The 15,163-nt window shown below is 41.6% G+C and overlaps 2 protein-coding genes across 2 annotated transcripts in view; one reads left to right on the forward strand and one right to left on the reverse strand.

The window, feature by feature from the left end:
* Positions 1 to 15,163, forward strand: part of LOC140466808 (laminin subunit beta-4-like) — a 193,289-nt gene that overhangs the window by 24,287 nt on the left and 153,839 nt on the right. The gene's annotated exons all lie outside the window — the stretch shown is intronic.
* The window catches only part of LOC140466601 (uncharacterized), a 59,545-nt gene that overhangs the window by 19,797 nt on the left and 24,585 nt on the right, over positions 1 to 15,163 (reverse strand). Inside the window, exon 3 of the mRNA XM_072562052.1 lies at positions 14,938 to 15,026. The gene's annotated coding sequence lies outside the window, so the exon portion shown is untranslated. The remainder of the gene's footprint in view (positions 1 to 14,937; positions 15,027 to 15,163) is intronic.

Raw genomic sequence — 15,163 nt, forward strand, 5'->3', positions numbered from 1 at the left:
CGTCCCCACCCCTTTAATTTTAGTGAATTGACACCCAGGATGGACTGTGGCTCATGGCTTTGACCAGTAACTAGATCCCCAGCTGAAGTGTGTATGGTTCCTCAACTTACTTCGTGCCAATCCCTGACCGTGGCCCGTTCCCCAACCTCCTGACCAACTCCAGATTTCCCATGACACACTGTGCCAGAAGCCCTTTACCCAGCCTTTTCATAAGGGAAGATTACTTCCTCAGACTTTGAAATATAGGTCATTTGTTGTGTGATTGTCACGTACACTTATGACTCATGGTGTGGGTTTGAGATGGACATAGCATGGTGCCATACAGCAACATGGCCATCCTCTCACCTGAAGAATGCAGACAACTAACAGAAGGTGCCAGGCTTTGTGTCTGTACTAAAAGGCAAGTCAAAACACAAGTGCTATGTGCCTGTAAGCTCTGATTGAGGGGGAAAGCTCAGAAAGGCAAGGCAATGAAGGGTTGCTGAGTATCTTGAAGCAAGCAAGCACTGAGAGAGCAAACGTGAATCTCTGAGACGCATCCTGGTCCAATCCATGACAGAAGTGTCTGAGCCTGCATGCAAAACAGGCTGGCAGCATTATTTCAACGAAAGGGGCAAGTTTAGAGTAAAGTGAAGCATTGAAGTGCTGGACGGCACTGCAAATGGACTGGAGATGGATGCGGAGAGCCTGCTACTATTAGATGTAAGCATCCGTAGAAAGGGGGTGCATGGAGCATGCTCTGTGATTTTGATGACTGGTATCAAAACCAGAGGCCCAGCAAAGCAATCTGCAGCTGCCAGGGGACCGCTCTGGCTTTCATGTTGGGAATTGTCACTGTCTGCTTTCTATCCAGTGAAAGAGTGAGAAACTGTACATCAATGAAGTAAGATAGATGAAGATGCTGACAAGTAGGAAAAATAACAGTATTGTATGCTGTAATTAAATCATTTAACCTGCAAGCCAGACTGAACAAATAGTTTGAGAGGAAAAGTAAATCACCTTAACACACACTGTAATACCTGCAGATACTAGGAAGAATCTTGTAAAGGGCAAATGGTAATTAACAGATCAACTAAACTATTCTGTGACACAAAAGGAAAAGGGACCATGGTGGTCTTATAAAACCCTAAGGAGAATTCAGCCTGGAAATGAGATCACTGCCATGCATAGATGAGGTGCAAAATTGTTTCAAAACTCAAAAAGCAGCCACCATGGCAACTGTATGCTGTTCAGAAGCTGATTAGTAGGGCAAAGAGCCTTGTGGTTGTGAAATGTACACTGGGACAGGGATGATTAACTTTATAATGTGTAGAACCATGACCAGTCTGGATTCACGCAGTAATGTGAAACGCTAATTTCTACATTTATCTTGTAACCTGAGGAACACTTTTGATCGCAAGATGTATTAATATGACTCCAGTTACAATTGGCAAAGCAATCTCTCAGAATGCTGTTTCCCCATGTACACATAATGAATAAACAGGTTGTCTTGTTTGAACCAGCAATCACCTCCATTTGCAATCACATTTCAGAATACAACAACTAACATGACAAATTCCTGACCTGGGGGCCGAGCAGATATCGTAAGATCAAGTTTGCTACCAATAGCATTAACAACAAGTTAATTAAACAGAATTTTATACAAGGGATGATAAGTGAGGATATCTCTGGCATACGACAGACTTGGATCTCATCCTACTTTCCCACTTCCTAGCAAATTCTATCAGAATTTATAAATATATTGTCAGCCCAATGCTCAATATGTTCAATGACTCATACACCCATGATTATCTTTCACCACCTCTGAGAGAGACTAATATTTCACTTATTCTTAAAAAAGGGAAGGTCCTGGAGGACTCTGCTTTGTACAGGCCCATTTCACTCTGAAATGTGGAATTTAAAATCCTCTTTCAGACTCTCGCGTTAAGGCTGGATACTGTGTTACTCACTATCGTTAAAGAGGATCAGACGGGCTTCATAAATGGGCCACAGATCCTAAAATAATGTTAGGAGGCTGCTTAATGTAATTCAAGTGTGTCAACAACAGTCAATGCAGGGATTGGTGATTTCTCTCGATGCAGAGAAGACATTTGACTGAGTTGAGTGGCTGTACCTTTTCTATATTCTGGAGTGGTTTGGTTTGGGCAAAGTCTTCATAAGATGGGTGAGGGTTCTCTACAGTGACCCTGTCGCTGCGGTCATCACCAATGGGTACGATCAAGCAATTTTAATATTTTTAGGGCAGCCAGCAGGCTGTCCCCTTTCGCCACTGCTTTTTAAACTGGTGTCTGAACCATTGGCAGAGGCCATTCATAGGGATCCTAATATATCAGCTCCAGAAGTGGGGTCAAAATTACATAAGATTTCGTTGTGTGTGGACGATGTCCTAAATTTTTTTTGTCAAATCCAGCAGTTTCAGTGCTTCACCTGATACAATGCATCTGCGCACTTTGCGGCTTTTCGGGGTACAAAATTAATTTTGTAAAATCAGAGGCTATGCCTATGGGTGGTCTTGTGAAAGGTCTTCAGGATGAATATTGATTCCCATTTGAGTGGTCACTTCGGTGGGGGGGGGGGGGGGGGGTGTATATTTGGGCATATTCATTACTCCAGTTCTGGATCAGCTGTTCAAAGCCAATTTTGTTCAATTATTTGACAAAAATCAAACAAGACCTTCAAAGATGGGAGGCACTTCGAGTCTAGTGGTTGGGTCAGATAGCACTTATTAAGATGATTATTCTCCCCCCTTTGCTATACCCTATCTGGATGCACTCCCTGATTTTCAATAAGCAAATATTCAGGAGATTGAACGGCTGGTTCAGCTCCTTTATTTGGCAAACTAAGTAGCCCCTCAGTAAATTAGCTCAAATGCAACTACCTCACTGATTTGGGGGGGGGGCGAGTGACCGTCCAGACATTATAAGCTACCACTTAAGTTCACTTTTATCCTATGTGAGTGATTGGGCTTGTGGGGACCCTCTTTCAATATGGTTAGATATCGAAGCCTCCCAGGCAAAGTGCCCCCTGACTAGCTTGGTGTTTTTGGACAAAATGAGGACAGTCAAGGAACATTGCCATCACCCAATAGTTATCGATACTGGTAAAGCATGGAGGGCAATTTGGCAGAGGGAAGACAATATTGGCAAAACATTTAATTTTATGCCTTTCGTGGGAATGCCAGGATTTCAACTGGGGATGATAGATTCAGGATTCAAATGTTGGGCAGCTAGGGGTGTATCTTGCATGGGCAATTTATTTAAGGGACACAATGATGTCGTTCAATCAGTTAGCGTAGAAATACTAGCTATCTAACAGGGACCTCTTTCATTTTTTTCCCCAAGTTGGGGATTTTATTCAAAAGATGTGACCTCCTCTATATTGGGGAGACAGACCGCCAACTTGCGGAACGTTTCAGAGAACACCTCTGGGACACCCAGACCAACAACCCAACCACCCCGTAGCTCAACACTTCAACTCCCCCTCCCACTCCACCAAGGACATGCAAGTCCTTGGACTCCTCCATCGCCACACCATAGCAACACGACAGTTGGAGGAAGAACCCCTCATCTTCCGCCTAGGAACCCTCCAACCACAAGGGATGAACTCAGATTTCTCCAGTTTCCTCATTTCCCCTCCCCCCACCTTGTCTCAGTCAAATCCCTCGAACTCAGCACCGCCTTCCTAACCTGCAATCTTCTTCCTGGCCTCTCCGACCCCACCCCCACTCTGGCCTATCACCGTCCTCTTGAACTCCTTCCACCTATTGCATTTCCAACCCCCCTCCCCCAAGTCCCTCCTCCCTACCTTTTATCTTAGCCTGCTGGACACACTTTCCTCATTCCTGAAGAAGGGTTCATGCCTGAAATGTCGATCCTCCTGCTCCTTGGATGCTGCCTGACCTGCTGCGCTTTTCCAGCAACACATTTTCAGATTTTATTCAAAAAAAGACTACACTTCTGACTGATCCCTATAAATCCAACATAGAGAGGAGGGTTCTCAGTGCTAAGAGTACATTTTTTTAGCACTTTATGTCATCAATTGGGGGTGCCTCCTCAGATCAACTGCAGGGTGTGGGAGAGAGAGCTAGGTGTTGAAGTCTCCTCAGAGGCATGGGAATGTATTTGAGGAAAAGGTAAGAAAGATATCCATTTGCAATAGGACCCATGCTTTACAGTTAAAAGATTCTCCACATGGTCCACTTGGCTCTGGACTATTTGTCAAAATTTAAACCAGGGGCATCTTCAACATTTCCCAAGTACAAGGTCTATACGGGCACACTTAGCCGTTGTCTCTGGTGTTATGGTAGGCTTCAAAACATGCTGGAGTGCTGTAGCGGGTGCAATGAAGAGGGTTTTGGGTGTAAGGGTGGAGAAGAACCAAATTTCTCTTCTTCTGGGCCTGCCCAGATGCGCATAAGAAAGAAATTTTCAATATCCTCATTTTTTGCGCAGGAAAGAATATCTTGCTAGGTTGGGTGTCCGAAAAGCCCCCAGACCCATCAGGTTGGCGGAAGATTGTTATATAGCATATTTCCTTGGATTTTCTCACAAGTATGGTACATCACAAAACTGAGAATCTTTATAAGACATGGCAGCCCTTTTTGGAATATCTGGACACAGATTTATCTGCCACACTAACAAGGGCTTTCATATAGCCATAGCGATTGTGTTTTGCAAGTTCAATATCCAGGAAAGAGGAACGGTGAACATATGAGTGTCTTGTTTGGCTAAGTCGAGTTATTATAGAATGGCAGGACAGTACGAGGAGCTGAATAGCCTAATCCTGTTCCTACTTCTTTTGTTCCAAGGAATTTCTGTCCAATAACTTGAATAATACAAAACTGTAAACCCCAATGCTTGAATAAGTAGGAAATAAAGCTAGCAGGTTGCTGATGCTGGGGTTTTGTGACATAAGGCAACAATGGGACAAGATTCAGATGTTTTGAAAGGGACGAAAAAAATTTTGGATGACATTTAGCTTGATCTTCCCTCCACCTCTACCAGGTTCAAACAACAACTAGTATTCCAAATTCCTGTCCCAGGACCTAGTGGATGTAGTAAGATCAGGTCTGTGCTCAGGCAAGTAAACAGTAAAAGGCATTATTGAACACAGCTGTCTATAAAAGAGATGATCAAGGGATAGACTTCACAGGTCTTTAGTTTCCACACTTCTGCTTTCATCTTTTCTTCAGCAAAGGCACAACATTAGCCATCTCCAGTCATCCAGCACCTCACCCATAGTTATAAATGATACACAAAAAGTTCTGCAAGGGTCTCACAATTTCCTCCCTAACTTCTCACAACATCCTCACAACACTAGATCAGGTCCTGGAGATGGACCCACTGTTACATTTTCTAAGACCTCAGCATTTTCTATTCAGTAATGTGAACTGTTTTCAAACCATCAATATTTATTTCTGAGTTCTCTAGAGTCCATCTCTTTCTCCATGGTAAAAACTGACATAAACTAATCATTTCCTATCTCCCCCATCACCTGGGGTTAACACAAAGATGGCCTCTTTGACCTTTAAAGGAGTGCTGCTCTCTTGCTCTTACCTTGTAGAGTCTCTTTGGGTTATCCATAACCTTATTTGCCAATGCTACAGCATAGCCTTTCTCTGTCTTCCTCATCTCCATCTTAAGAATGCCCCTATACTCTTTATACTATTAAAGATACATTTAAACACACACATTTCTTGATCGAATATAGGACTTTTTTAAAATTCTTGAATAAAACCTCAATATCTTTGTCTAATCCTACCAACTTTACCTTTCACTAACAGGAACATGAGCAATCTGAATGCTCTAACACATTTTTGAAAGCTTTCCATTTATCAGATGCCCTTTCACCTGCTTCAATCGTCAACTTTCAAAAGTTCTTGTTTCATACGATTAAAAATTGCCTTACTCCAATTTAATTTTTAATGAAAGACTTTATCATTGAGACCCCACAGTGTGTAAGCAGGCCATTCAGCCCACTGAGTTCACACTGACCTCTGCGAGGACCATCCTACGCTGACCTACCCCGCTGCCCTATCCCTGTAACCCTGTATTTCCCATGGCTAATGCACCCAGCCTGCACATCCCTGAACATTATGGGCAATTTAGCGTGGCTAATCCTGCACTGCTTTGGACTGTGGGAGGAAACCACCTTGCTGAAAACCATGAATACACGAGTAGAATGTGCAAATGCCACATAGACAGTTGCCCAAATGTGGAATTGAACCCAGGTTTGTGGTATGGGGAGGCTGCAGTGCTAATCATTAGACACTGTGCTACCCAAACTTTTCCATAAATATTTTTAAAATAAATAGAATTATAAATCACTAGATTCAAAGTGTTCCCCTAATATTTCTTCAGTCGCTTGCCCTGTCTCATGGCCAAAGTTTTGCTCCTTCTCTACTCAGAACATTTGCATATTGAACATACATACATACAAATAATTGTAAAATGACTCATTCAGTAACAAAGCAAGATACTTGTGAACACACCTGCACGGCATGTCAAAGAGTTCCATCAGTTTGGTTACAATTGTCTTTCATTGAATTAAAGTCTGCTTCAGAGTCTAAGTTATTTAATAGATCAAGAGAACTGAATGTAATCCCTTTTACAACAACCTGGATCATATAAATTACTCGAGTTTTGACATCAATGACTTAATTTGAAGAAAACATTGGATCCAATGTTATAAAATAGGGTTGATCAGTAAAATATAAATTCATGTTTTTAGTTATTGTTTGACTTCCCTTTTTGAACACACCAGTCGGAATTCAGTGATTATATTTCATCAACTGAGTCACATTGTAACTGCCCTGAAGTTGTTATTCAACAATATAAGAAAAAGATAGTGTTGAGTCACAAGAATCAAACTGGATCTCAGAGTCATTTCATATCCAAATGGTTTCAGTTTATAATCCTTAGGAATTCCTACATTTAGCTACAACCTTTTAGGATATAGACAAGGTGGATCAACACAGAATCCCTACAGTGGAAATAGGCCATTTGGCATAATGAGTCCACACTGAACCTCTGAACAGCATCCCAGCAGATCCATGCTCCCCTGCCTGATTCTACATCTCCCATGGTTAATCCACCTATACCCCTGAGCACTATGGGGCAATTTAACATGGCCAATCCACCTAACTTGCACATCTTTCAACTGTGGGAGGAAATCAAAGCATCCGACAGAAACCCACACAGACACAGGGAGAACATGCAAACTCCACGCAACAGCCCGGGAATGAAATTGATCTCAGGTCCCTGGCGCTGTGAGGCAGCAGAGCTAACCACTGAACCAATGGGCCGATACTTGAGATTCAAAATAAAATTTGGATTTATTCCCCCTCAATTTGTGAAGTTTGCAGTTTCCCTTGGCAATTCAACATTTGGTATCATCCCAAAATGTGCATCTTTATGCATCAGAGAAGCTTACAGGAGAAATATTTTTTGATAGAAATTAGTTGAACTTATTTACATGATTTTATTATTGCACAGTGGCAAAAGCAATTCAACAATTCGACACTTGACTCACAAAACAATTCAAACTGTCCTAGAACGTCAAAGTTGTAACTGAGACTCTGGCCATCATAGATTAGGTGCAGCATTGCCCCATGAATTTCCCGCTGACTACCACATCATGGCAATCCCTGATTAAAAAGGAAGTCCATTCAGCACCCTAACCACAAACCACAGCTTTCTCTGTACACATTTCACATATTGTTTCGCATTCCCTACACAAAATATGATCCTTCTTTACAGTAAATGAACCAAACAGAATTTAATCTAAAATTCACAAAATACAACAATCTCTGAAATAATAGAAGAAAAAAACAGAATGTTTCACAATTGGTGCATATGCCAGCAACTTTTCTGTTTTGCCATGACAATGTTTCCCTTGTCTATTGAAGTATAGTATGCAATTAGGGATAGTCCAAGGCAAGTCGTATGCTGTTGTTTTATATATTGTGTGATCTTAGAGTTTAACATCACAATCTATGCATTGGCATAATTCCTTTCTTTGCACAGGAACAAATATAGAAGCCGCTGGTCAACTAGGTGACAGAATTTGGACGGGTTATATAGGCAAGCTTTTGAAACTTCACCAAAACAAATTTTGTTTTCTCAGTCCTAATCAGCTAACACCTTAAAATTAACTAGTGCTTCTCAAATGGCTTAGTACTTTATACATATGTAAAATACATTACAATCATTGTATATAAATCATTTACACAATTGATTACATAATCAATTACATAAATCATTATTAAACATCTTTAGCTATGAGAATGCTTCACTGTGATCATGTTGTCATAGGATCCCATTGAATCAAATGACAAACCCAGAGTACGATAACCTTTCGTCAAATCAAAGCTAAGAATCTCAGCTAGTCAGATCCAAAATATCAATTCTCATTATCATTTAAATTCAAATCCTAGAATCTGAAACAGATCAGGTCCACAATTGTGCCAATTCTGAAAGGCCCATTACTTTCTATTCAAAGGAATCTTGAGGTGCATAGATAACAGAACAGTTTTCACCCATCCATGGTCTACACTGCATGTAACTTGGGAGAAGATTCTGAAGAAGAGTCGTACTGAACCCAAAACATTATCTCTGGTTTTGTCCCCACAGAGACTTCCAGACCTGGTGGGTTTCTCCAGCACTCTGTGCATGTAACAGAACTGGGGAGATCATCCTTTCATTTGTAGCACAAATCTAATGATTAATCAGATCAAGTGATGTTCTGTGACAGGAATATTAGTTATTTGTGATATTTCCTGCAAAATTAGCTTCTGGTGTGTTCTTGCCACAAATCAGCCAAGCAGTCCAGACATCGCTCATTTAGATTTATCATAAATGAGAACCACTGGTACTTCAGCTGTAAGTTCCTTGGTTTTTTTTATATATATTCACAGTGCACTCAGAGTAAGTTGGACAGCATGGTGGCTCAACGGTTAGCACTGCTGCCTCACAGCACCTGAGTTCGAATCCCACCTCGGACAACTGTCTGTGTGGTGTTTGCACATTCTCCTCGTGTCTGTGCAGGTTCCCTCTGGGTGTTCCAGTTTCCTCCCACAGTCCAAAGATGTGCAGGTCAGGTGAATTGGCCATGCTAAATTGCCTATAGTGTTAGGTGGGTTAGTCAGGGGTAAATATAGGGGAATGGGTCTGGGTGGGTTGCTCTTCGGAGGGTCAGTGTGGACTTGTTGGGCCAAAGGGCCTGTTTCCACACTGTAGGTAATCGAATCTAGAAATGATGAAGCTCTTTTGTGGACGAAACAGGCAAAAATTGAGTTTTTAAAAAGGTAGAAAAATGTTGTTGCTTCATTGGCAATGTGTGTCTTTTATAGGCCTTTTGTCTACATACTGGATTAGTGGTGCTGGAAGAGCACAGCAGTTCAGGTAGCATCCAATGAACAGCGAAATCGACGTTTTGGGCAAAAGCCCTTCATCAGGAAAAAAGCATGTCTACAAAGGTCTTTCACGGTTTCCCTTAATGTATACCACTGGCAAATTCTCACCTCCAACCCACACACCATATCTTCCCACAATTGAAGTTCTGACATTACCTTTCATATTCCGATCCAGCTATCACCATCCCCAATGATCAATGAGATCTCTTCAAGGTGTTGAAATTATAGCACCCTCTTTAATTGCACCTACTGCCAGTACGCTTGCAAGGATTCAAGAAAAGACTGATGAAATGAATAAATAGATTCTTTTTTTTTAAGATTAGATTACTTACAGTGTGGAAACAGGCCCACACTGTCCAACAAGTCCACACCGACCCTCTGAAGAGCAACTCACCCAGACCCATTCCCCTACATTTACCCCTTCACCTAACACTATGGGCAATTTGGCATAGCCAATTTACCTAACCTGCACATTTTTTGGACTGTGGGAGGAAACCGGAGCACCCGGAGGAAACCCATGCAGACACAGGCAGAACGTGCAAACTCCACACAGACAGTTGCCCGGGTCTCTGGCGCTGTGAGGCAGCAGTGCTAACCACTGTGCCACCGTGCCGCCCACATTCTAGCTGAGAGGCAAGCATTATTCCTCACTCACGTATTCAGCACCCTGCCAACAAACTTGCTGATGCCCGATTCTACCAGAACTGCCTTGTTAAAGAATGCAGTATAATCACCTTGAACTCAAAAGATTACACTATTACATTGAGTATGTGCCAATTTCTATTCAAAATTACACACAACAGGAGTGTGGAACAGAATAATACTCCATGTTCCTAATTCTCCAAACTACTGACACATGCAGATCTTTTTCCACTTGTATAAAACAGACACATCCAACTTATGGATTCAGCTTACAAAACAACACAGCACTCACATTTACTTCAAACTGCGATTGTTCTAAGTTCTGGGTCAGGCACGTGCAAGACAAGATGCAATAAATGAAAAACTGCCCAAAATTGATCATAGTGCAACTTGGGAAACAACTGAAGAAACTTATCTTTTTTTGGATTACAGTTTAGGCATGAAACACATGTCCCCTTACAGAAGGGGAGGAATACTGGCAATGGAAGAAGCCCAGTGAAGGGTCACTCAATTGATTTTGGGTAGGGAAGGACTTTCTTACGAGGAGAAGTTGAATAGGTTGGGTTTGTGCTCATTGGAGTTTAAAAGAGTGAGGGGACACCTTAAAGAAACACAAGATTCTTAGGGAGCTTGCCAGGGTAGCTGCAGATAGACCCTTCAATCCAACTAGTCTATGCCAACTATAATCCCAAACTAAAGTAGCCTTACCTGCCTACACTTAGCTAATATCCTTGTAAAAGGTTTCTTATTCATGTACTTACCTAAGTGTCTTTTAAACATTGTAACTGTACCTGTGGAAGGTCATTCCACACATTGTGGTAGAGTCTATAACCAAAGGACATAATCTCAAAGGGAGAAGTCACCCATGTAAAGAGGTATTTCTTCTCTCAGAGAGTAGTGAATCTGTGGAATTCATTAAGAATATAAAGGGCTGAGGATGGACAGATTTTTCATCAGGTTTTCAAAGGTTACAGGGAGAAATGGCAGGCAAGTGAAGTTGAGAATTATCAGGTCAGCCATGACCTCATTGAATGACAGAGTTGGTTCAATGGGCCTACTGGCTTGGTTCTTCTCCTGTGTCTTGTAGCCTCATGGGTGATGCGTGGAGAAACTGTGTGCCTTAATGAGTTTACCAGAGCAGAATAACATACATGGATTTTGGGAAATGATCAACACTTACACAGAGAGCATGTACTGTGGATCAGTGGGGACTCATCACTGATCCCTACGATGGTGACGCAGTCTACTATTCATTGGTATTACCCAGGACTGTGATTCTCAATTGCTGTGGGGTGGATTCTTCACAATCACTTGCAATAAACATTGTTGGTGTCAGCCAGACTTTGAGCTGATTACTGTCCTTTCATTACATGCAGCAACCCGAAAAGGACAAGTCACCATGAAGGTCTTCGATTGTAAAGGACATCAAAAACTAGAGCTACTCATGCAACTGTGCACAAATTAACTTTAATTGCTTCATTTCCAAGCTGCTGTCTGGCTCTTTAGTAGGTTATATATGCAACCTTGATTTTATAATCATAACTGACGTGTGTATGTAATTTCAGCTCAGTGGAGACATACAGAAGCAAATGGGCATATCAGGACAGTTGTAATCAGATGCATAGGAGTTTCTATGGATTGTGCTATTTAAGTGAGAGGTCACCAAAAATAGAACTATTTTCATCATGCTCTGCAGTGTCTTAAAGGATCACTTGGAGAGATAACACATGAATGTGCAAATTAGGAGCAGGAGTAGGCCATTCATTCAGTTCCTTAATCTCAACAGAGTGGCTTCAATTCCCATCACCAGTTTGAGGTTAACAGGAAGGACTCGCCTTCTCAACCTCTTCCATCATCTGAGGGCTGCTGGCCTTCAGGTTAAGTCACCACCAATCGCTTCTCTCCAAAGAGAGAGCAGCCCCAATGATCTGGTAAGACTATGGCAACACAACAACAATGGAGCCTGCTCTATCATTTAGTAAGATCACAGTCAAAAATCAAAAGGACACCAGATTATAGTCCTAAAGGTTTATTTGAATACATGGTAAGATCATGGCTAATCTGATTGTTACCAAAGCTATCCATTTCAATCTACCCTGGTAACCTTTAACTCCTTTATCAGTCAAGAGGCTATTAACCTCTGCCTTAAAGATATTCAATTGACCTTGTCTGCACTGTTCTCTGGGCACAAAAGTTCCAAAAAGTCAAGACCCTCCGAGAGAAATATAGTCTCCTCATAAATGGGCATCTCCGTATTTTTAAACTACGTCCCCTAATTCTAGCCCCTCCTCCAAGTGGAAGCATCCTTTTAAGTCCCAAAAGGATGCCAGGAATTTCATCTCCAATGACCACAATTGCCATTCATCATCTGGCAGGTTCCTAATGGAGGATTGATCACCATCACTATATCACCTGTTACTTAAACTATGCTAAGGAACGGATTTCAATCATTCTTTGAGCAGCTGGTTTTTAAAAGATTTTGTCTTCAAAGCAGCATCTCTGCCCAAGAACAGACTAAGTGAATTTTATCACATATTAAGGGGCTTAAATAGAGCTTCACAAAATTGGACTGTCAAGACAGGATGTTAAAACACTGTCTCCCAGTTAAGATTGAGAATTGTGTCAATGTGTTACCTGCTGTAGCCTTTTAAGACAATGAACTCAATGCAACATTTTGTTCTCAAGAAACAGTCCTGGATAGACAATGTAACAAAGGTAAAATGATCATAGAGCTATTAATCATGAATTGGGTTGAATACCTGATAAGAAATCGTAATCTTAGGTGAATTGAGTGTCCTGCTAACTGATTTATTATTGTAAAACATCCACTAAAAGTAAGTAGAAAACTGACAAGGAAGCAAGACTAAATGCTGATTCTAAAAGTAATTTATGTATTTTTTCACATCCATTTCAATTGCAGCATATTCCTATATTAATCATACAAAGGTTTGATCCAACTAGTGTACAGTCATGATTTAAAGTTAGTCTCACATATTTCTCTTCTGTAACCCCTTCAATCCCTTTGTTCATTAGGCTGTGTCAATCTTCTATTCTGATGTTGGACAGCATACCAACCAACTTAAAATTTTTCAAATTAATTATCGCACTGTCAGCTAATCAAACCTATGACTCATGAAACTTCACTTGCACATACCAGTTAAAGGAGTGGATCTGATGTGAGCCGATGCAATTACAAAGTCTCTTTGCAACATTCTTTTACAGTTGAGAGATTTATCTGTAGCTGTGCAGCAGCTTTTATTCAATTGAATTGCAATTAGAACTTCTTGGGAGCAGTCAAACATTTTCTTGTCATGCTCACTTACTGCACTATCAATACTCACCTAATGTTCAATCTCCACACTAAACTTGCAGTGGAGGTCTTGTGACATGAAACTGAGAATAAGAGAATGTGTGCAGTCCTATTCATCTTTGTTGTTCCCATTCAGTTTCACTCTGTTTCTCCCCTTACTTCGTTCTCCCTACGCCAGCGACATCCCTGCTGCAAAGTTTCCTCAGTCTCACTGGGGAGTCACTATGAAGCCCCACCATGGCTAGGTGATGAGCTTTAACTCCGGAAAGGGCAGAGTTCGAGTAATGTCACCAGAAGGTCTGGTAGTGCCAGTACACAAGACAACTGTTGCATAGAGCAGACTTCCAGATTTGGTATTTTAATGTGCACTGCCATGGAAGAGCAACCAAAGTGATTTGGCATACAACTTTGTTGATGTTGTTTTAGTGACACATTCTTAAAACATGTTTCTGCAAAATATTGTTTAAACAGTTTCCAAACCCAGAATTATAGACACAAACAGGTTAAAATAGAATTGTCTGCTATTAAGAACAAGAAGCAGCAATGAATTAATATTAATTTCCTTCACAAAGAAAGAAACACTGGGATAACAAACCAGTACATCTGTTAGTCATGGTATACTTTGGAAATATTTTTAACCACATGGACCACTACTGTTTAAGATGGTTCAGAATCCCTCTTGAAAGAGCAATGAGTGACAGGCAATAATTTCTGGCACATTCTATAACCCTATCGCCTATGCCTGTAAGACTTTTCTTATCTTGTTAACCATTTTGCTGAGTTCCACCCAACACAAATTCCAATCCCTTTGAAAACTCCATCACCCAAATTCCAAAAATTATACCTGACAATCATTCTGATCTTGACCTTCACCAGCTGGTGCTCTGGATTTAAAACCACATTCTTATCAACAATTGGTGCAGGGTTACACGCAGAGGATAGGAGGGGTGGATCTGGCTAGGATGCTGTTCAGAGAGTTGGTGTGCGCTCGATAGGCCGAAGGGCCTGCTTCTACACTGTAAGGATTCTAAGGTTACAAATCAATCCATGATTCAAATCCATCCACCCTGAAACTCCTCATGTCCTTTAACTCAATTTGAAATTGTTTCTCCGATTGATAACTTGGGCAATTTCAACCAGTAACCAACCATAGAGTGAAGTCTTCCTAGCTCCCAAACAATGGCTATATCCTGCAACTGGTGCCCCACGGCAGCACTCAAAAATCTGCCTGGCATTTCTGTGTTTGCTTGTGGATATGTTTAAACAGACATGCTATGAAATACCTCTGGGGAGGTGGGACTTGAACCACCTTCTGACCCCAAACCAGGGACTGTGCCTCTCACCATACCTCTTGTGTCTGCTTGTATTTTTATATGAAGCTCCCAGTTGCCAACATCATGGGTCTCCTGCCTGGAGCTGAGCGAGTCCCTGCTCTCTGGCAGTTCCCTGAGCACCAGCGATCTGGTGTGGTTCTTCCTCAGCCAGCTGTAGGGATGTGGCAGTGCAGGGTTCACCAGCAAGTGCTCCTGACCTGAGCTAAGATAGTCACTGAAGTGTCAGATGGCAGCCTTACCAGTGTGTCCTCTGAGGCACCCATCCTTTCTTCCTCTGAGGCAGCAGAGAAACCCTCTTGCCCTGGAGTACCATGTGTGTTGCTGGTGCCTGCAAGACATAAGAGAGCAGATGCATTGCAGCCAACGATTATCAGTAGGATAAGGGAATACAACACTGACAGCGGAATTAAAATGTGGGAGTTGCATTGAAAGGCACATTGGATTTTGTTTCATCAACCCCACAGG

Source organism: Chiloscyllium punctatum, chromosome 44 (genome assembly GCF_047496795.1).
Source record: "Chiloscyllium punctatum isolate Juve2018m chromosome 44, sChiPun1.3, whole genome shotgun sequence".
Lineage (NCBI taxonomy): Eukaryota > Metazoa > Chordata > Chondrichthyes > Orectolobiformes > Hemiscylliidae > Chiloscyllium > Chiloscyllium punctatum.